Genomic DNA, 21,434 nt, shown 5'->3' with positions numbered 1-21,434 from the left:
TTTCTTTCTTTCTTTCTTTCTTTCTTTCTTTCCTTTTTTTTGTTTTTGTTGTTTTAATTTTGTATTTTTGAGACAGGGTTTCTCTGTGTAGCCCTTGCTGTCCTGGAACTCACTATGTAGACCAGGCTGACTTCAAACTCAGAGATCTGCCTATTTCTACCTCCCAAGTACTGGGATTAAAGGCATGTGACACCATTGCCTGGTGCCACCACTACCCAGCAATAAATGTTCTTCTTTGTTTTTAAATATATAATTTATTTTTATTTTATGTTTATTGGTGTTTTGCTTGCATGTATATCTGTGTAAATGTGCCAGAAGCCCTGGGACTGGAGTTACAGACAGTTGTGAGCTGTCATGTGGGTGCTGAGAATTTGACCTGGAGCCTCTGGAAGAGCAGCCAGTGCTCTTAATTGATAAGCCATCTCTCCAGCCCCAATTCATATTAATTTCATATTTAAAAACAGATCCAATGGTCTGGTTTGGTGGCATACATCTGGAGTCAGAGACAGGTATATCTCTGTGAATTCTAGGCCAGCCTAGTCTACATAGAGAGTACCAGGATAGCTTGAGCAACAAAATGAGGCCTTTTCTTAAGAAACAAAACAAACAAACAAGCAAACAAACAAAATCTAAGATGTGTTTAATTACTTTATGCTATTAGCACCCCATAATTATGTTCAAAAGGTAGGATCAGAGTCAAGCACATTTGTCTTTAAATGCCAGGCCTTCTGTTTTCTATATTTGGGCTTGGACCAGTTTTTAAGTTTGTTAAGCTTTGATTTTCTTGCCTGTGTAGGGGCTGAAGAGATGGCTCATCAGTTAAGAGAGTGCTGGCTGTTCTTCTAAAGTACCCAGGTGTGGTTCTCAGCATGCACAGGGCAGGTCACAACGTCCCGTAACTCCAGTTGCAGGGAATCTGATGCCTTCTGCTAACTTGTATGGGCATTGGGCACATTACGTCTATGTCGACAGAACACCCAGAAGAGAAGAAACGGTACAGTAAATAAGCTTTAGTTTATAACGTTTGAATGAAGACTAAAGGTTATAACATATATAAAATGCCCGGCACACAAAAATCACTCAGTTCCCATGACTGTTGCTCCAGATGACGTAGGGTTTGTCGCTGTAGTTTGTTTGTGTAGTCTGGGGAATGAATTCAGGACCTCACAGACCTTGGGCAGAGTGCTCTACCAGTGAGCACCATCTCACATTGTTGTTGATATTCTTGGCAGTTTAAGTACTCAGCGGTATTCTCACATGCCTTCTCCGCCATCTTCTGTTGGTTTTCAAAGGGCTTAATCAGAGTTGGGCGTTTGCATGTTGTGGTTCATGTTAAAGGTATTTATAAGTTGGGGCTGGAGAAATGACTCTGTGGTCTAAGAATGTCTGCTGCTCTGGTAGAGGATGGGAGTTCTGATCCCAGCACGCATGTCAGGTAGCCTCTAACTCCAGCTCCAGTGGATTGGACACCCACTTCTGGTGCATCCATACTCACACGCTCAATACAGCTCTTACATTTTAAGAAAAAAAAAACTTTAAAAAAATTACTAGTGTATGTTCTTCTTGTGGCCAAGCCTGACGGCCTGCATTATTTATCTTGCTTTAATCTCCTTGCTAGTCTTTGTCTCCATTCCACCACCATCAATAGCTTAAAGTCCTGAATTTGCTTTTACTCATGTGTCAGGGTGTGTGTGTGTGTGTGTTTGCATGTGTGTGAAAACACCTGTTATATACCTGAATCTCTGCTAGGTGCTAGGACTGTAACGATGAATAATAAATCCCCACCTTTCAGGAGCTTACCGACCAGAAAGGAAGTCTATTATTAAGGTACTCAGATGTCACAGGTTCCTTGATAGGATTGGGAGAGAGCACAGGACCTTGTGGACAGGAAGGAAGCAGGGGACTCTACTAAGCAGGCAAAAAGGCTGAGAGCCTGCCACAGCTGAACTGTTTCCATGAGTGAGTCCGTGCTGTGAAGAGGGCACAGTTGAAGAAGACGCCGATAGGCCCCAGTGTAGACACCTGGAAGGGCTTGAAGTCAGGAGAATGTGTTCAAGAAGAATGGTGTCATGGTGTGATGGTAGAAAGTAGGGCCAAGTTGACAAGAGACAGACTGGAGAGTTCGGAGAGGTCATACGTCTACCGTGTTTTTACTAATAGTGATCCACCAGATCTCAGTGTAGGAATGATCCCCCTGGCAACAAGGACTCTAGCTAGGGACTCTAGCTGTTAGGAAGCTACCGGAGCCCAGCTGAAGAGCTGCAGCTAAGGTGTTTGTTTGTGCTGGTGAGAGACAGAATCCAGTGAAAGGCACCAAAAGTTAGCCAAAGTCCACTTTCCCGGCAGAGCCAAGATGGATGCTTTGTAGGGTTCTGTCAGAGCTCTTTGTTTTATGTTCTGTGTTTTATGCATGGGAGTCCACGTGCTCTGGTGTGAACAACCTTCAGGAGAGAGGGGTCCATTTCCCTCAGGTATCTTAAGTTAGATAAGCCAGGTCTTAAGGCGCATTATTTTAACAAGCCATACATACAGACTTTTACCTACATAGAGATTCTGAACTAGTGGCTCCCACGTATGATATAGAGTGTCCCCACCCAGAAGTGCATAGTGAGAACCTGTCTCAAAAAAGGATGGATGGATGGTTGGTTGAATAAATAAGTATAAAAAAATTGTCTGCCGCTGTTGTTCTCAGACTGTGTTCTAGAAGCCCTATCTTCACAGTGACTCAGTCCTGTTGAGCCTGCACACAGATGTTGAGGAGAACCCTCGTGAGCAGGAGTTATTTGAGGAAGTATCATCTGCTGTGCTTTGCTCAGGGTGTGGAGCCAGGGAGCCAGAGCTCTGACTCCTCCCGGAACTGACGCTGCTGCGGGTCTTTGGCTCAGCTCTGCTCGAGGAAGCTGCTTCAGAAAGTGAGCCCATACGGAACCGAGCAGTCATGTGTTCATGAGCAAGTTGTTTAAGGCTTCTTCTCTAGCACGTGACTCTCGGGCCACCAAATGTGTGCTGGGCCGGGAGTCAGCAATTCACGACCTTTCCTAGGGAACTTACTTGAGCAACTCTTATCTTTTTTTCTCCTGGTAAAATCCAGTGTAGACTGACTGAACCTAATAGCCAGCAGCTCTTTGAGGCTGGGAGAACTTATTTCATGGCTTTCTACCTCAGTGTCTCCTTCTGTAAATGGATACCATATTACCTACTCGGGTTATACTTTTTATTTATTATCATCAACATTATTTATTGTGTGTGCATGTGGGGGACACACGCTACTGCATGTATGTGGAGGTCAGGGAACTGTTTCATGGAGTCAGTTTATTTCACCTTTACATGAGCCCCAGGGATTAAATGCTGATAACCGGGCTTTTGTGACAAATGTCTTTGCTGAGCCATTGTACTGGCCCCTTGAAAGGATTTGGACATCATGTGATAACACATGCTGAATATATACAATAATGCCCGTCACATGGCCATAACAAATGTTTATCTAAATAAGGTTAGGGCTGAGGTTGGGGCTCCAGGCTCTGAATTCCACCCCAGAATCAGCTAAATAAGTTAAATAAATCATTTCTAGCTTCAAAGATATATCGTCCTTATTACGTTACTGTGTTGGTACTTTGGGATTACTTTACCATTTGGGAAATGTATTCCTACCTATTACGTTAGCTGGTCAGAGGATAGACAGGCCTTTGAGAGTTTTGTGTATATAATCAACAAGCTAAGGATGTAATCTGGCAAAAAATAGAGATCGCAGATTAAGGCCCGGGCTCTCTGAAGGAAGGCATTCCTTCAATATACATACATACATATATATATATATATATATATATATATATATATATATATACACACACACACACACATACATAAAAACAAATTTATTCTATTTCAGAAATAGTCTGGGCAAAGTTAGCACCATGAAAGAACAGGAAATCTCTAATAAGAAGATCAAGGTTAATTACAGTTATTCACAGAAATGAGGACATTTATTTACTTGCTTAGAGGGGGACTAAGGAGACAGATTAAAATGTTAAAAGGAGGAATTCAGATTAACAACAGCCAAAAACAAAAAACAAAAACAAACAAACAAACAAATGACACACAATAGCACTGGAGTGACTGCAGACAGTCATAGACAAATCTGCATTCTGTAGACATTTCTGTTTAATTCTGTAAGTTGATCGCAAGCTCGTGAAGAGAAGATGGGTTGCCAAACGTGCATTAGAAGGGACAAAATTCAAACGATAAAAACCTGAGGTGTAAAGGTTACAGAACTCAGTCATTTCCTAAACCATGGTCATCTCTAAGGGTCTCAGAGTGATGGAGGTCATCTGGGAGCCACAGGGGACCCCCAGAAGTCACTTGGTGATGCCTGAAGACATTTTTGGTAGTGGATGTTGCTGGCATCTTGTGGGTGGTGGCCAGGGGTGGGGCTCTACTTTCTATAACGCCAGAGAACCCTCACAAACAACCCAGAACATCAACTGTGCCACTGAGACTGAATGATCCTAGTTCCAAGCACTACAACCCCACAGAGATGCTCAACTCATCCAGGAGCTCACTAGGGGAAGGTTATACAGAGTACCACCGAAAGTGCTCTCTCTAGAAGTGTCACGGCCTTAGGATTTCAGTCTTCAATGACTTTGTCTTTTATTTCCCCTCCCCCACCAGACCAATTTGATCAGGGCTACTTTGTGACCAAGGGCCAAGCCATACCAGCTGCCTTGGGTTGGTTATGATTTAGCACCGAGGAGACACATGAAGAAGCCATTTGACACAGCTAGTGCCTTCCTGGTTTTCTCTGCTTTGCTCATAGTACCAAGTTCCCAAAGTCCTATTCCAGGAAGGAAAGGAACAGCTGAGTTCTCAGAGGTCATGTGAGCTGAAACAGGACCGGCTGGTGGCCTCCTGACCAACAGCCCCTGGGAAGAGTGCTATGCCTCTGGGAAGTGTGTTATCAATGCTTTACCTTACTAGGTTCCCACCCTAGGCCCTAGTAGAAGGGGGTTGGGGGAGTAGAGATCTGCTCCGAGGCCCACATCACTGACTGAGAAGCTGAGTCTTCTAGAGAGCAGTCACAGGAATTGTGAAGGGATGCCTTCCTTCAGAGAGCCCAGGTCTTAACCTGCGATCTCTAGTTTTTGCCAGATTACATCCTTTTCTTGTTTATTATATACACAAAACTCTCAAAGGCCTTTCTATCCTCTGACCAGCTAATGTAATAGGTAGGAATACATTTCCCAAATTGGAGAATACCTTAAGTCCCCACAGTCTAACAACCTATAGTCCCCACAAAGAGGCTGAAGAACAATCTAGATGTTTTTATCTTGTAGTGATCACATCATCTTCCTTATTATTTATGTGAAAAGCATTTGAAACACTGCTGTGGGGTTTGTGGCGGGTGATCTGACCCACCATTTAGCTTTGATCAAATGAATATTATAAGCCTACATGTCCTACATGTATTTTGATACTTTGCAAAAATGAGAAGTCCATATTTCTGTAAACTTTACAATTCTTTCTTACACAAAGATTTAGCTTATTAAGTGATTTACTTATCTTTTATATATGTGACTATTCTGTCTGAATTCATGTGTGTCAAATATATGACTGGTGTCCACAAAGCCAGAAGAAGGTATCAGATTCCCTGGAAATGTTGTTACGGGTAATTGAGAGCTAGGAACTGAACCCCGGTCCTCTTGAAGAGCAGCCAGTGCTTTTAGTGTCTGAGCCATCTCTCCAGTCCTCTTCTCCAATTTTTAATTGTCCTTAAAGTTAAGTATTATTCCTTTTCTTAACCACTGAAGATAATTTCTCTTTACAATATTTACATCTTTGTTACAATGAATTCTAATCTCATTATAAGAACCATAGGGCCGGGCGGTGGTGGCGCATGCCTTTAATCCCAGCACTTGGGAGGCAGAGGCAGGCGGATTTCTGAGTTCGAGGCCAGCCTGGTCTACAGAGTGAGTTCCAGGACAGCCAGGGCTATACAGAGAAACCCTGTCTCGAAAAACCAAAAAAAAAAAAAAAAAAAAAAGAACCATAGGGCACAAAGGAGGAAACAGAACTCACCTGAGGTAACCATTTGGGGGAATTATATATCATTGTTGTTTGTCCACTACTGATGTCATCATTCTTCCAGCAAATAATAAGTCACGAAGGTGTGCTAACTCTGAGGTGCCATGATTGGTCAAATGAAGAAAATCGAACATAGAAAGGCTGAATGATTTGCATACACTAGAAAGTGACAGATAATCTCTTGGTGATGTTGTCCCCACTGCTGCCACCACAGTTTTTCCAACACAACGCAGAGCTTCCATAGGTCGAGAATGAGTGCCCCAATTGAACCACAGACCTAGTTTTGGATGCTGATTTATATTAGAGGCTTTGGACTTTATTAGAAGAACTTTTCTGTAAATACAGAGTAGCTTTTTACATGTTGCTTGTGTGTGTGTGTGTGTGTGTGTGTGTGTGTGTGTATGCATGTGCTCCTGGCAGAAGCCATAGAGGAACATTCCCCTGAGGTGCCATGCCTCACTGAAGCCTCAGATGGTGGTCAGCAAACAGCATTGGTCCTCCCGCCTCTGCCCACCACAGCACTGGGGTCAGAGTTTCATGCGCAAGGATCCCTAGATTTTCCCGTGGGTGCCAAGTGAGGATTGGAACTTGGGTCCTCATATTTTTGCAGCAAGCACTAAGACTTGAGCCTAGGTCTGTTTGAAAATCCTGCACATCCCATGAGGCCTTGTAAATGGTTGCATACATGGCACAGCCTAGCTGGTTGTTAAATTATAAAATCCTTTGTTCTCTTGGGCAGTTGCTCCGTCTGTTGCCTGTGGATCCACCAGCAGTAGTCCGATACCACCTCTCACATGCTGGGTGGGATTACAAGCGTGTGTTAACTACACATCATACTCAATTCTGTTTTTTGAGATCATGTTCTGTATCTCAAGCTGGCCTCAAACTTGCAATCCTCCTGCCTCCATCTCTTAAGTGCTGGATTACACACAAAACTCAGCTTTGTCTCTTGCAGCACAGCAGACTCATGTCTGTCTGAAGAGTGCCGTGCAGCCCACAGAAAGCACCCCAGAGGAGAGAGTACGGCAGTTTTTGTGGGCCGGGTTACACCCCATCATAGTTGTGTGCACACTTCCTCCCTCCCCACTGTGCACACTTCCTCCCTCCCCACTGTGAGAGCAAACTCTAATCCTGGCTGGGCTGTGCAAACTGTGTTCCAGCTGTGGACCACCAAAGAGGTGGCTTCTACACCTTGCATTTTCCACAGCTTCCAAATATTTTGGGCAGCTGTCCTTCTGAAGGGCATGCCTATGCAATTCTGTTCATGATTCTTTTTTGTTTGTTTGTTTGTTTGTTTGTTTGTTTTTTGAGACAGGGTTTCTCTTATAGCCCGGGCTGTCCTGGAACTCACTCTGTAGACCAGGCTGGCCTCGAACTCAGAAATCCACCTGCCTCTGCCTCCCAAGTGCTGGGATTAAAGCCATGCGCCATCACAGCCCGGCTACTGTTCATGATTCTTTTTCAACTTGAAGAAGAAACCTTGGAGGTTGCTAGAGAGTAAGGAAAAGACACCTGCATACACAACCCACAGTAATAACTGTATACACATCATGCATGCATACCACACGCACACACTCTTGGTTATTGAGACAGGCCTCTGTGCAGACCTGGCTAGGCTGGAACCTCCTACGTAGACCAGAGATATGCCTGTGATACCATGTCCAAGAAAGAAAGAAAGAAAGAAAGAAAGAAAGAAAGAAAGAAAGAAAGAGGAAAGGAAACAAAAGGAAAAGAAAAGAAATAGGCAGTCTCTATGATGTCAGTTTAGTTTGCTGATGAACAAAGTAGAAGTTGCTGGCTGCACTAAAATGCACTTCTGGTTTTAAGGAAGACTAAAAAATGTCACTTGACTGTTATATGGATGAGTCTTTCTGAATTACTTTATTTATTTGTTTTTACTGTGATACTGGGGCTCAAACCCAGGGGTTATACTCCGACCCGTGACTCCAGCCGCAGTTATCCTTGAGCCTTCTGGGATAGCGTTTGACTAAAAACACTCATTGCTCAGAGCAGATGCTTCACTGCTGACATCTCTGCTAAGAAAAGGTTGTGTTCTAGCAGTGACCGAGTGTTTCTTCTGTCAGTGGATTATGTTTCTAGGAAGTTGTAGTAGCCGTGCACAGGAAGGAACTTTTTTATGCACAGAGAGTGTGTATGTGCCTGCTACCTGGAAAACAGTGCATTGTGTTCAGCAACACATCTATAGACTCTGGCAGGGAAAGACCCAAGCTAAAGTGTTAGAAAAAGCACTGCATGCTGAGTCACTTAAGATGCTGCGCTAAGGATTGTTTAGTATTTAATTATCATCATTTGACATGGCTCCTGACATTACTTGAACTTCTGAAATTCTGTGCCATATGAGGTGTCGATGAGACAGGGTGTGAGGCTCTGTGACTTCGTGGGTTCTGTTTGTCTGTCTTGATTTGTGTTGGGAACCAGGTCTCACTTAGCCCAGGCTGGCCTGAACTAGCTATATCACTGAGGATAACTTCTGCCCTTCTTGTCTCCATCATCACCCTGTCCGCCTTGGAGGTGGCCTTGGAGGATCAGGAGTTCAAGGCTGGCATCAGCTATAAAGTAAGTTTGAGGCTAGCCTTAACCTGTCTCAAACTCAACACAATACAAAACAAAAAAGAGGAGAAACTTACTTTGGGGAAATGAACATGTTATCTCCCTAGAGGCCGCCTTAGATGGTGTGCTGGCTAGTTTTATATCAGCTTGACACAAGCTAAAGTCATCTGAGAGGAGAGAACCTCAGTTGGCAAAGTGTTTCCAAAAGATGGGGCTGGAGGCAGGTCTATAGCTGCTGGGAAGAGCCCAGGCAACTGTAGGTGGTGCCACAGCTGGGCTGGTGGTCCTGGGTTCTATAATAAAGCAGGTTGGACAAGACATGGGAAGCAGGCCAGTAAGCAACACCCCTCCAGGGCCTCAGCTCCTTTCCCTAGGTTCCTGCCCAGTTAGAATTCCTTCCATGGCTTCCTGCAGTAGGCTGTTGTTATGCTAGACATGTAAGTCAAGTAAACCCTTTCACCTCCAAGTTGCTTTGGTCACGATGTCTTATCACAAAAGTAATGACCTTAACTAAGACAGATAGGGAGAACCAAGAATCCTACTGGTTCAGACCAGAATTACTCCTGGTAAGGAGAAGGGCCCTGTAGTGTAGTGGTACCCACCTCAGTAGCCTGAGCTAACCCTGTACTTCACAGTAGAGGGATCTTGGTTTGGCATGCAACCTTCTGTAGGCTTCTCCTATGTTCTTGTAGGCCACTCCCCCCAAGTTCTGCTTCTCAGGTGGGATTGGCCCTTTTTTCTTTCATCACCTTAATCCCAGTCCAGTCTCCCTCGTTTGCCTCTGGTCCTCGAGCCAGGTAGACAAGGTGACCTTTCTATTGATTTAGCATATCTTTAAATACAGTGCATTTTGCAGATTATCTTTGAAGGGACTTGATTACAGAACGTAAAACAATGCCAGAGATTTAATGACAGCTTTTAAAAATGAATCAACAGGCCCATGGGTTATTTAAGAAATGTTAAAATGTGTAAAAGGGTGTGCTGTAGAGTAGAAGAAATGGATTTATTTGATTTTTATTTATTTATTGTCATGGCAAAAAGGATTCTTAGAGGTAGGCTGCACTTAAATGCTTTTGACTTTAGTTGTCTTAAAATAAGGGATCCTGGTGCTAGTCTCCTGTCCCCTAGGGTATTTTAGATACACTCAGTGGAGATGGTTCTGGCATATGCAACACACACACACACACACACACACCCCACACAGAGCACTGGTCTGTCAGGCCGTCCTTGGGAGAGCAGGGACATTCGTGTTGCATTCTGAGTTCTGAGTAGCTTGGATTTTAGATGGAGCTAAACATTTAGAGGGTGGTTGGCATTCTGCTGGTATCTGGGAGGAGATAAAGTCTCCAGGGAGTGTGGGTCCTCACTTTCTAGAAACACTTGTACTGGGGAATGAGGAGCTGATTGCAGCTCAGAACATCTGCATTTTTGGCCTTGTTCTTTAGCCCATGCTGACTTGGAAGAAGCCCGTGCTGAAGATCATCTTTCCTCATGCTAGAATGTGCTAGAATTTGGCATGTACTACCACGCCTGGCTGCATTGTCCCTGTGTTTTAAATATCGATCTTAGGAAGCTCTGGATGCATTTAGAGGGAGTACAGGGCTCTGCACTTTCCCTTCTTCCTGCTCTCCTCCCTCCTCTTCTTCCTTCCCCACCCCCTCAAGCTGGCTTTGAACTCGCTAGCTCTGTGCCACCATACTAGGTTCTATGTAGTGCTGCGGTGTGAACCCAAAGCTTCAAGCGCTCTGTAGATTGACCTCCATACATTCTCAACCCAGTTGCCCACTTTCTGTATGACGAATGCAGATTCTGTCTAATTCTGTCGAACCGTCTAACCGTCAGACTCTGGCCCTGTTAGGAAATTCTTGGTGATTGTGCAAACCCTGTGAGTGCTTTGGGTGTTTGGACAACAGTACTCGGGCTGACTCCTCATGTTTTTAACTGTTGTGGCTCCGTGAAAGTCTGGAGGGAAATTCGAGAGAAGGTAATGCTTCCAGCGTGTGTGGTTGTGAGCTAGTGGGCGGGTAGTGGTCCAAAAGTAAGTGTGTGATTGTGAGTGATTTCACAAGTCTTCTTCTCATGGCTATCCAGTTATAAGTAAATTGGAGGGAAAAAGGAAAGATAAATATCAAAATTTGCCTAAAATCAGAAAGAACACCACGTTGTCTATTTTGTGGTTTATTGTGCACAGGCTGGGACTTTTTTTTTTTTTGTCCCAGCAGACAGAACTGGGAACTAAGGAATCACAAGCAAGTGTTCTTTTTCTACCCCACCATAAAGGCTGACTTAGCAGAACAACACACACCCTCCCTTCATGCTAGCAAGCCTTCCTGATTTGGGTAGGGCCCTGAAAGATGGTTAGGGTGATAACTAGTGAACCTCAGAAGAATTCTGCTGAGTCAAGACTTTGCCTTCGCTGGTGCTGGAAACCCATGGTAAACTGCCAAATAGGATTGCCTGGGCATTGCTTTACAGTTCAGAGCTGGGAGACATTTGTGTGACCCCTGGGTAAGCGCTGGCCTGTCCCAACCCCTGGTTTTCCTTCTTCTTCTTCTTTTTGTTTGTTTGTTTGTTTGTTTGTTTGTTTGTTTGAGACAGGGTTTCTCTGTGTAGTCCTGGCTGTCCTGAAACTCTGTAGACCAGGCTGGCCTCGAATTCAGAAATCCGCCTGCCTCTGCCTCCTGGGATTAAAGGCATGTGCCACCACTGCCTGGTCTTTTTTTAGATTATTACAATTAAATTTCATCGTATGAACTCTGGTTTTGTTTCTCCTTTTTTGTTTTTTCTTTAGTGTCCAAAACATTGTTACTTTTCCTTTCTGTAGATAGAATCTCATCTAACCCAGGCTGGACTTGAACTCTTGATCTTTCTGCCTGCACCTTCGGATGCCAGGATGGGGGTGGGGGGTTGCACATCACCACGCCTGGCAATGGAAGATTCACGCAGTGTTTTCATAGTGCATGTCATTGCACTTTGCTCATATTCTGCCCACAGCCTCTTCTCATTCCCCAAATAGTCTTGTTTTTTTGCTTGCCTGTTACATACATTCTATATACTAGAGAAAATGAAGTATTTGTCTTTGAGTCTGGCTCATTTTAGTTAACATCATTATCCTCAATTCTATCCATTCTTCTGCAAGTGACATTTGGTTCTTTCTCCGTTGAGTCTATATATGTCCTTTTTTTTTTCTTTTTCTTTTTTTGGTTTTTCAAGACAGATATATCCTTCTCTTTATGGATTTGTCTGTTGATGGGCATCTAGGTTGACTCTATCATTTGGTTGTTGTGTATAGTGGCACAGCAAACACATGTGCAAGAATCTTTATAGCATGTTGACTTAGATGCCTTCTGTATAGCTAAGCATGTTCCGCGAGGGCTGTATGATCTTCTGCTTTCCACAGTGGACGCAACACTTTACATTCCCATTGGCTTCCTATCGTGAGCTTGAGCTATTAGGTTGTGTTCAGTGCTGTGCTCCACCTCGGATACAGGGGTGAACAGAGATAGTAACCCTGTCTCCATGGAGACTGCATCTGGGTAACTGAGCACCAACCAAACTTGGCCAGTATTTAATTGCGACCTGTGATAGGTACTGAGAGAATGGGGTGGGAGAAGGAGAGGGAATCTGTGTGACAGGCTGGGAGGAAAGGCATCGTGGAGGAATTGGCGCTGGGCACTGGGCATTGGACTGAGACTGGAGGAGTGGAGTTTGTGAAACAAACCCCTGCTGGCCCCGCTTACGCAACATCTTTCATTTCTACAAATGATTAGCTTAGAGGATAGAAAGACATTGGTGTTTCTCTGCATTGCAGACAGTAGTGGAAAGCAGTCTTCTTCCCTTCTCCTCCCTCCCCTTCTTTTGATTAGAGGCTTTCTAGTTCATCTTCAAACTCAGTATTCTCCTGCCTCCACCTCCCACGTACTGGGATTACAGGCATGCACCACGACTCACCTGGTATTTTTCCAAGGAGTTTCTGTGTGGGACTATTTGAATCTTGTCAGAATACAACACCAACAGGATGCACTGGTGGGCCCAATATGTGGCCAAATTGTACTTAAAAGGAAGAGGTCGCAGGCTGGACTTGACAGCCAGTGCCTGCATGCAACCCCAGTCCTTGGCCAGCCAAGGCAGAAGGGTCAGGAATTCAAGATCACCCTGCTGTACACAAAGCTAGAAGCTAGTCGTGCTTACATGAGCAATGTTATCTCAAAAAAATAAAACATACACCACCACTCACCAATTAAAAAAAAGAGAGAGAAGAAAGGCAGGAACTGGTGCCTGGGAGTGCCTGTCAGACTGTTGTCCTTGGGATGAGGATGAGAGGGGGCATGGGACACTTAGGGTTGCACTGAAGCCCAGCACATGTCTTACAGGACCATACTCTGCAGCATAACCATTGCTGGGCCTTTTTTCATTTTCATAGATCATTCACAAGATCTGGTGATATCACCTGGTCGCCAACTCTGCACTTTTCCCAACTGAGCCTTCCACAGATTGTATTGTGTATCACTGTGCCTGCTTAGAAAGGAACCTTTACACTGTTGGAACAGCTCTGCTGAAATCCATTGTTTCTGTGAAACCCAGAGACACCAGATCCCCCGTACACCTGCATTCTCAGCTTCAGAACAAAAGGCGCCCCCCATTCAATGGCAGTCTCTGGTCTCAACGGCTTGCTTGATTGTTTGCCTACCACAGTCACTCTGGGATTTGAGCAAATATCTGAGCTTTAGATCGTAGAAGAAGGATTTGAGGTAGACCTAAGGAAGGACTTGAGGATGTTGTTGAAACCTATTTGCTTGAAGGATCATTGTCTGAGGGAAGGAGAGGGTTTCATTCCTCAAATGTTAAGTATTGAGTAGTGGTAGACCACCTACTTCAGGTGGATCTATTGAAGGAGGCAGGTAGGTAGATGCTACAGAGGGCTAAAGATGAATGTGCATTCGGATTTCAGTGTAAGAAGTGAAGAGAAAGGAAAGGAGTTTAGGGCTGGTGATTAGCAGGCTCTTTTAAACAGAGCAGTCAGAAGCCAGCCTGGTGGCTCACAGTTCTGTGTGTGAGCGGCAACATGCTTGTGGAAGTCAGTGGACAGAGCTCGCCTTCGGACTTGCATAGCAAGCAATTTTGCCCTCTGAGCCTTCTCCCCAGTCCTTCCTTATGAAACAGGCCTCCCAGTCAGGACCCTCTGCTTCAGTCCACTTCTGTCCATTGCTGAACCTGCAGTTTGAGCAATAGACATACTCAGTATGCATATATTGTAATAGAAAAATTGATAAGGGGCTGTAGAGATGAAGACCTGGCCGCTCTTCCAGAGGACCTGGGCTTGATTCTCAGCACCCACATGCAGATGGTTACAACCATCTGTAACTCCAGTCTCAGGGCGTCTGATATTCTCTTCTGGCTTCCCTGGGCACCAGGCAAAGTACCTATACACATAAAAATAAAAATTAACAAAACCTTTCTAAAAATTGTTCAGCGGGACATGCTAGGGCATACCTGTTATCTCAGTACTTGGGAGGTAGAGGCAAGAGGGTCAGGAGTTCAAGGTGAGCTTCAGCCACACAGCCAACCCAAGACCAGCCCAGGCCACATACGCGGCGAGACCTTTTATTTTGGGTGTATCTTTTGTTTTATTTTTGTGGGTTTTGTTTGTCTAGGGTGCAGTTTTCAGAAAGATGAACAATTTGATCCCTCCTCCTGCCTTTCCAGCCCTCTCCACTTGTGTGTATTTATTTTGTTATGTTTTAGAAACCCAGGTCTCCTGTAACCCAGGTTGTTCTCAAGCTCTGTACCGGAGGATAAGCTTGAACTCCTAAGGACCTTCTACCTTCTAAATGTTGGGGTTTAGACCTGGGACACCAAAGGGCTTCCATCTTTTCCTTCCTATACAAATGCTAAGTATTTCTTGATACCTAGATTCCCCCATATCAACACTATTTGAAGAACAAAGTTAAGTAAGTACCCTTTGGTTACTTCTGCGTTAGTGCAAAGATTCCGTGGGAGTCTTGAGTCACACTCACAGATAGCAGAACGTGAACTTGCACGTCTGCTTTCTTGGCACTGTGTGAGATCTCTGCTTGCTTTTAATAGGCTGGCTGGCTCCACCTTGCCCAAGTGAAGGTAGGTACTAGGATATTCAAATTAAGTAGCAGTTAACATTGAGATTAAATCACCCATTGAATTTGTCAGCCTCAAACCATATTATTTTGTGGCAATCCAATTTTTATAGTGACTTAAAGCTGTGTCCCTAACCTGTGATGGCCATGTCCCCTCTCACATAGAACCATCTCCTGATGGCATTGGTGGACAGGCTGGGCTCTGCCTGCCTTTGTGCTCAGGAACCACAAGAGGGCAGCTTGTCCAGGGAACTTAGGTAAGAAAGTACCGTTCTTGGAGGGTGGCGACTTTGGACTTTTTCAAAACTTTCTTGCATAATGAAGCCTTTTTACATCTCAAGTTTCGTCCACACAAAGAAAGGATATGTTTAGGATAATTTTCAGAAGAGTCCTTTCCTCCACACACTTCCTCTAGTCTTTGGAATATAAATATCCATATAAATATAAATATCCATTCCCTCACTCGACATTCTCTCCTCTGTCCTTTCTGCCTTCAGTGTTTCTTGTAGTATCATTTACACTTGATACATTTCAGTGTATGTGAGTGTGTGTGAGTCTGTATGTGTGTATGTATGTATGTGTGTGTGTGTAAGTGTATGTGTGAGTCTATGTGAGTGTGTGAGTGTGTGTGAGACTGTATGTGTGTGAGTCTGTGTATGAGTGAGTGTGTGTGAGACTGTATGTGTGTGAGTCTGTGTATGTGTGTAAGTGTATGTGTGAGTCTTTGTATGTGAGTACGTGTGTATATGTCAGTGTATATGTGAGTGTGTGTGAGTCTGTATTTGTATATGTGAGTGTGTGTGAGTCTATTTGTTTATGTGAGTGTGTGTATATGTGAGTATGTGTATGTATGTTAGTGTGTGAGTGTGAGTCTGTGTATGTGTGTGAGTCTCTGTGTGTGTATTCTCTGTGTTTGTGCCTGTGCTGTCTATCATGTTTACTGTCCACCTCATTGTTGGAGACAGCTCTCTCACTGCTTACAGCACAGTGCTCTGTTGATTAGATTGACCAGTGTCCTCCAGGAACCTGCCTAGCACTGTCTACTCTCCCATGTCCCCTTTTACCCCTCCCCCATGTTTTAAAGGTACTAGTGTGTGTGGCTTTTTATGTAAATGCTGGGAGTTGAAATTTGCTTGGGGCTTTCCATGCTGCCAGGTTGGTCTTAAATTCACTGTTTCCTTCCTGACTCAGCCTTCCAAATGCTTGGCTGATCGATGCAAATTTCAAGCCACATGCCTGTTTTCTCTTCAATCTAAATCCTATGTTCATTCATAAATATTTTTCTACACTTGATCTTAGCCAAAATGCTGAGAGGGCATTTATTGTGGTCCTTTCCTGTGTGAGAGCCTGGGAGAGCCAAGGAAATCAAAGCTAGCCTATCTCCAGACAAGTATATAGGTTTTTAACCCTTTGTTGTCTTGTTTGCTGTTTCAGTCTGGCTCATGCTCACTGAGAGGGAGAACAATCTTTAATTACACAACCATTAGTTTCTTATTTGTTTTCTAATGTTTATTTCTGTTTTAATTAGCATCCACTGCACTTACACATTTAGACTAATTAACTCAAGGAATCCTCCCTCTGAAGGGAAGTGCTGCTTAGCCCTGAAATTGACACATCTATGAGGAGAGTGGGCACAGTTGGGCTTCAGTGACAGGAAGGAAGGAGGTTTGCTTTCTGACGGCTCAAGTTTTTAAAGAAATACATTTTCTCACATGGGTAAAAGACTAAAATCTCAGCACTCAAGAGGAGGGAATCTCCGCAGACAGATCATGGGTTCAAGGTCATCCTCAACTGTATAGTTCTATGCTAGCATGGGCCGATGACCAAAGTAGGTCCCATGTTTGTTTTCTTCCTCTCTTCATCCTTTTCTTTCCATTTCTTTCCTCTTTTTTTTCTCCCCTTCTAGAACAAAGTGCTTCCACTTCTGTCTAAGATGCCCTCGGGCAATGCCTGTGTTGGCCATGGCTGAACACACTGACCATTCTAGTCCCGCGGCTCTTTGACCCAGACATCCCTGCACCCGTGGCCCTCAGCCCTCCTCCGCATCGTGATTAGGGTGCTCCTCCATTCGAATCCTTCCTGATTAGAAGTCCTCCGTGGCTCCCTCTGCCATCAGATATGAATTCCGGTTCCTCCGCTCATTTAGCCTCAGGCCCTGCCCACGCTCCTTCTCTCTTGCCAAACTGGATACTGTACTCTTCATGTCACCTCCTTCCCCGTGAACTCTGGAAAATGTCCCCTCTCCATCCGTATCTGTTGGACACATGGACTCGTCCCTTGGTTCTCATCTTCCCTGTTTAGTCTAGATGGAGGGATTCCTGCCTTCCTGGTTCCCATTGCTCCTAGTACGTGCTAGCTGCCATCCCAGTGTTTTATAATGCTCTCTTACAATCCTGTGTCCTGTTTATCTGCCCCTACTTAGAAGGCAGTGGCTTTGTCTTCTTAACTTAATGTTTCCAGCCTAGGATCCTGGATCATAATTACCATGGCTGCAGAAAATACATTTGAGCTACGATTACTGTTCCTTGCATTCGGCAGGTCAAAGGGTCTGGTCTATAAATGGTGTTCATTCAATATGTGTTGGAAGCATGAATGGTGGATGTTTTAAAATGTTCTGTACTGGATTAGGCCAAGAGCCATCACCATAATCACTAGGCCATATTTTATATGACCTTATGGTACCATAGAGTTTCTAAATTTGATAGTTGTAGATAGAGCATGTGTGCCCTGCTCCTTCCCACTGTCCACTCTCGTCCTTTAATTATGTACTTAGCCACCTCTGCCCGTCTTTGGCACGCTGGCCCTGAGACATGGTGTTGGGAAGTTGGCATTGATCGTTTTCACTGGGGGACTGGAAGAAAATAGCACAGATCAGCAGCGTCTGCAGTGTAAGTTGACGTCACTGTCGTTGAAGAAACTGGAATTTAAGATCAGAGTATCCGCAGATGGCTCCTTCCTTTTAACAATTTGAACATGTATTTATTTATTGCTGGGTGGCAACCGTGCGTGGAGGTGAGAGGACATCTTGTAGGAGTCAGCTCTCTCCTTCCACCATGTGACTCACAGGGATCAAACTAAGGTCTGGTGGCAGGCAAGGACCTTTACTTGATGAAGCATCTAGATAGCTCAAGATGACTCTCTTCTTGCTGTGTCGTCTCTTGTCTGGTCCTCATACCTTCGTCTTCTAAGGACTCCAAACATACCATGTTAGGACCTATCGGACCTATCCATGGTCTCATGTAATGTGGATCACTGCTCTGAAGATGTGATCTCTAAATCTGGTCCCATTCTGAGCCCCCGAGGGTTGAGACCTCAGCAAACGAAGGCAGCAGGACTGTGTATCCTGTACAACAAGACAGGGGCGTGGACTCTCAACCTCTGTGGTTTCGTCCTTGTATCCAATTTCTGTTTTATAACATGTCAATAAAAGGGAGCCCAGGAACCTTCAGGGAGAACACAATGTCTCCCAGTCAAATGGTCTCTACCCCAAGTGCTTTGATCTGGGACTACACCCTTATATCTTAGGGAACTGGTGCTTCAACATGCCTTCTGTGTTCTGTCTAGAAATCTGTCCCCTTTGGATTTGGTCATTTGGAAAGCTGACCTGTGGTCCGCACGCTTCCTTTGTTGAGGGTTTGGTGGGCAGGCAGAGAGGTCAGGTAGTGACACATGGCACCACCTCCATTTGCTGTAAGCAAACACTCGGGTTTTTTATTACCTTTGAAATAGGCACTCCTGACACAGGTTGGACTCAGAAGCTAGGCAATGCCAAGTGTCTGTGGGTCAAAGTTCCTTCAAGCACCATATGCTAATCAGAAGTTCAAACTTAGTTAGCCTGGCCATTGCACTGAGGAGAACTTGGGAGCAAATGCTTACTGAATTGGACACCAAGAGTTACCACAATTCATAATCCCTTTTCAAAAGGCAGGCTGTGGTCTTTCTTGGTAGGGGCAGGAGGGAGGAGGCTCTTGTCACAGTTTGATTCATTCTTTGTGGAGTGTTATTATATAATAAAATCTGCTGTACAGAACCGGGCTACTCAAAGGTGTTTTAGTGACCATAAAGCCAAACAGTTAAGGAGGCTTGACTATGTAAGCAGAAAGGACAGCTGTGAAGGGCACCCAAAGTTGAAGGAATATGTCCTTTGATTTGTAGACCAGGCTGACCTCAAACTCACAGAGATGCGCCTGCCTCTGCCTCCCAGATGTTCGGACTAAAAACACGCATCACCACCAGATGTAACAGTGGTTCTTAATGGCAAACTCTTCATTAGCATTTTTTGGGGTTGCTAATGGCATCTTTTTCATTTCACAGCTCAGGTAACAAACAAGTTAGAAGGACAGCTTGCTCCCCGCCACCCAGCCTTACTCAGCAGCCCCCAGCTCACTGAAGTTCGGTAAGTTAAGACGGCTTCATCCCAACCTCCGACCTCCGCTCAGATGAACACCACACAGGCGTTCAGAGCATCGAGCTCCATATGCAATTCTCTGCCCTCCCTCGTTATCGTTTTCATCTCAGAGATTATTGCTCTTGGGTATTTTTATGCACATGCATATATATCTTGTAAGTGTGTGCCATGTGTACGTTGCTGCCCAGGAAGGCCAGAATAGGAATCAGATCTGCTGGAACCATAGTTACAGATGGTTTTGAGCCACCTGGTATGGGGGTTGGTCCTCTGAAAGAGCAGCAAGTGCTCTTAACCACAGAGCCATCTCTCCAATCCCTTAGTATTAACAAACAAACATCCCCCCCCCCAAACAATACTGCCTTGTTTTGGTTTAATATACTAGGCAGAGTGTCCTGTATGTTTATGTTTGTAAGGACCAATGTTCCCATAAGAATAGAAAATAGAATGGAAAATCATAATAATTTGTCTTGTTTTTTTGTTTTTTGTTTTTTGTTTTTTTGTACTGATTTTAATGGGCGTATTTGGTGGTCAGTTAGCATTTGGCTTTCATTGGATTATCTGTATCTCTGCAATGTCATCCTCAGCATCTACCCACCAATCAATAGTGATTTAAGGTGACTGCAATTGGGGTGTATCTTATGGAGACTTGGATTCTGGTAATCCTTAAATAACCCACATGAAATGGTCACAGAGTACAGTGTACTTCCTTTTGGGGGGTAGATTATTGAATTTTTAAGAGGAGATGACCATGTTCTGAGTGAACTAATAGGAACCCTGTGCTTACCCAGTGAAAAATTTAAGCTCCTAGGACTGTAAGGGAAACCTGTGCTAAAGTTACCTGTGCCACAGCTGAGTTAATGCTGTAGGCTAAGCACCCCTTCCAAATCACATGGCCTTACATACATGTACCACACCTGTGCACCCACACACATGACCCACAATACCATGCACACACATGCTTGCAGACCACACATACACACACAAACACTTAAAAATGGAGAAAGAAAAAAAAGAGAGGGGGGCTCAGATGTTGTCCAGAGCCAGGCACTGAACTTAGGAAAGGCCTGGAACTTGAGTGACATTAGGATCTCAGAGGTGAAATAATGGCTTACTAGGCAGAGAGGGGCTGGGAACAGGTGGTACTGACTGGGGACAGCCATTTGAGGGTACCAGCATAATCCACAAGTGCCAGTAGCAAGGAATAGCACAAACCTGATAAGTCTAGGTGGAGAAGACTTTGGGTGTAGAGCTAGGACTTGGCTGCGTTTCTGGAAGAACCTTTGACGTTCTCGAGAAGGTAGCTTTCAAGCTGGTGGTGAGGATTGCGGTTGTTGCAACTGGCTTCTGGTAGGAGGTCTGCCTCACCAACCATATGCTCGTGTCCTGTCTTACTCCTTCTTGGTGTAACCAGGCAAGCATTCTTATTAGCTTAGCCCACGTGTCCCCCACCAAAGGTTGTATGTAAACTGTGGGTCTGGAGCACCCACCCTTAGCCCCTTGACTCTGTATCTGCCCTTAGGCTGGTTTTCAGCCTTAGTGCTCTGTGTCGATATCATCCATCAAGAGTACCGTTGAAGTCAATGTTGTTGTATATGCCTGTGATCCCAGCACTTAAGAGGTGGAGGCAGAAAGACCAGGAAGGAGTTCAAGGCCATCCTCAATTATATAACCAGCGTCAGCTGTGTGAAACCCTGTCTCCAAAAAAAAAAGGATGGATATAAATTGGATGTGTGTGTGTGTGTGTGTGTAGAGTTCCTGACGAGAACTTTAACTTAAATAATTGAATATCTTGAGTCCTGACCCTTTCTGACTAATTGTCCTTTAGACTACATCCCAGGGAGGTTCATGGATTAGGAGGTGAGTAATCTACTAGTTGAAAATGGAAGTTGTGTTTGAAATGGAAGAAAAAATGAGCATGTGAGACAGGTTTCTGAAACGGGTGGTGTTTGAGAAAAGCTGCGGCGCTGGCCAGCAGGGCGGCTCTGCTTAGCTCTGGCCGCCATGTTCTGCACTAGAAGTGGCCAGAGGCCATGTGCGCCACAGCTAGAAGTGGCCAGAGGCTAGGCATTCCACAACTAGACCCACGCTCTGCCAATCTACCATGCTGCATCCACAAAGCTCGGCTGAACCCCAGACAATATCCGCCATCCTCGAGGTACCCAGTAGAATGAAGACTCTTGGCCGGGCGGTGGTGGCGCACGCCTTTAATCCCAGCACTTGGGAGGCAGAGGCAGGCGGATTTCTGAGTTCGAGAGTTCGAGGCT

At 44.7% G+C, this 21,434-nt stretch overlaps 1 protein-coding gene across 2 annotated transcripts in view; it reads left to right on the top strand.

Annotated features, from left to right (window-relative positions):
• The window catches only part of Rbm47 (RNA binding motif protein 47), a 138,668-nt gene that overhangs the window by 40,002 nt on the left and 77,232 nt on the right, over positions 1-21,434 (top strand). For both annotated transcript variants that reach the window (XM_028765319.1, XM_028765321.1), the window contains one exon: positions 19,077-19,158. The gene's annotated coding sequence lies outside the window, so the exon portion shown is untranslated. The remainder of the gene's footprint in view (positions 1-19,076; positions 19,159-21,434) is intronic.

The sequence above is a fragment of the Grammomys surdaster genome, unplaced genomic scaffold (assembly GCF_004785775.1).
Source record: "Grammomys surdaster isolate TR1022 unplaced genomic scaffold, NIH_TR_1.0 150, whole genome shotgun sequence".
NCBI lineage: Eukaryota > Metazoa > Chordata > Mammalia > Rodentia > Muridae > Grammomys > Grammomys surdaster.
Note: the sequence above shows the minus strand (reverse complement) of the source record. Positions and strands in the feature narration are given on the sequence as shown.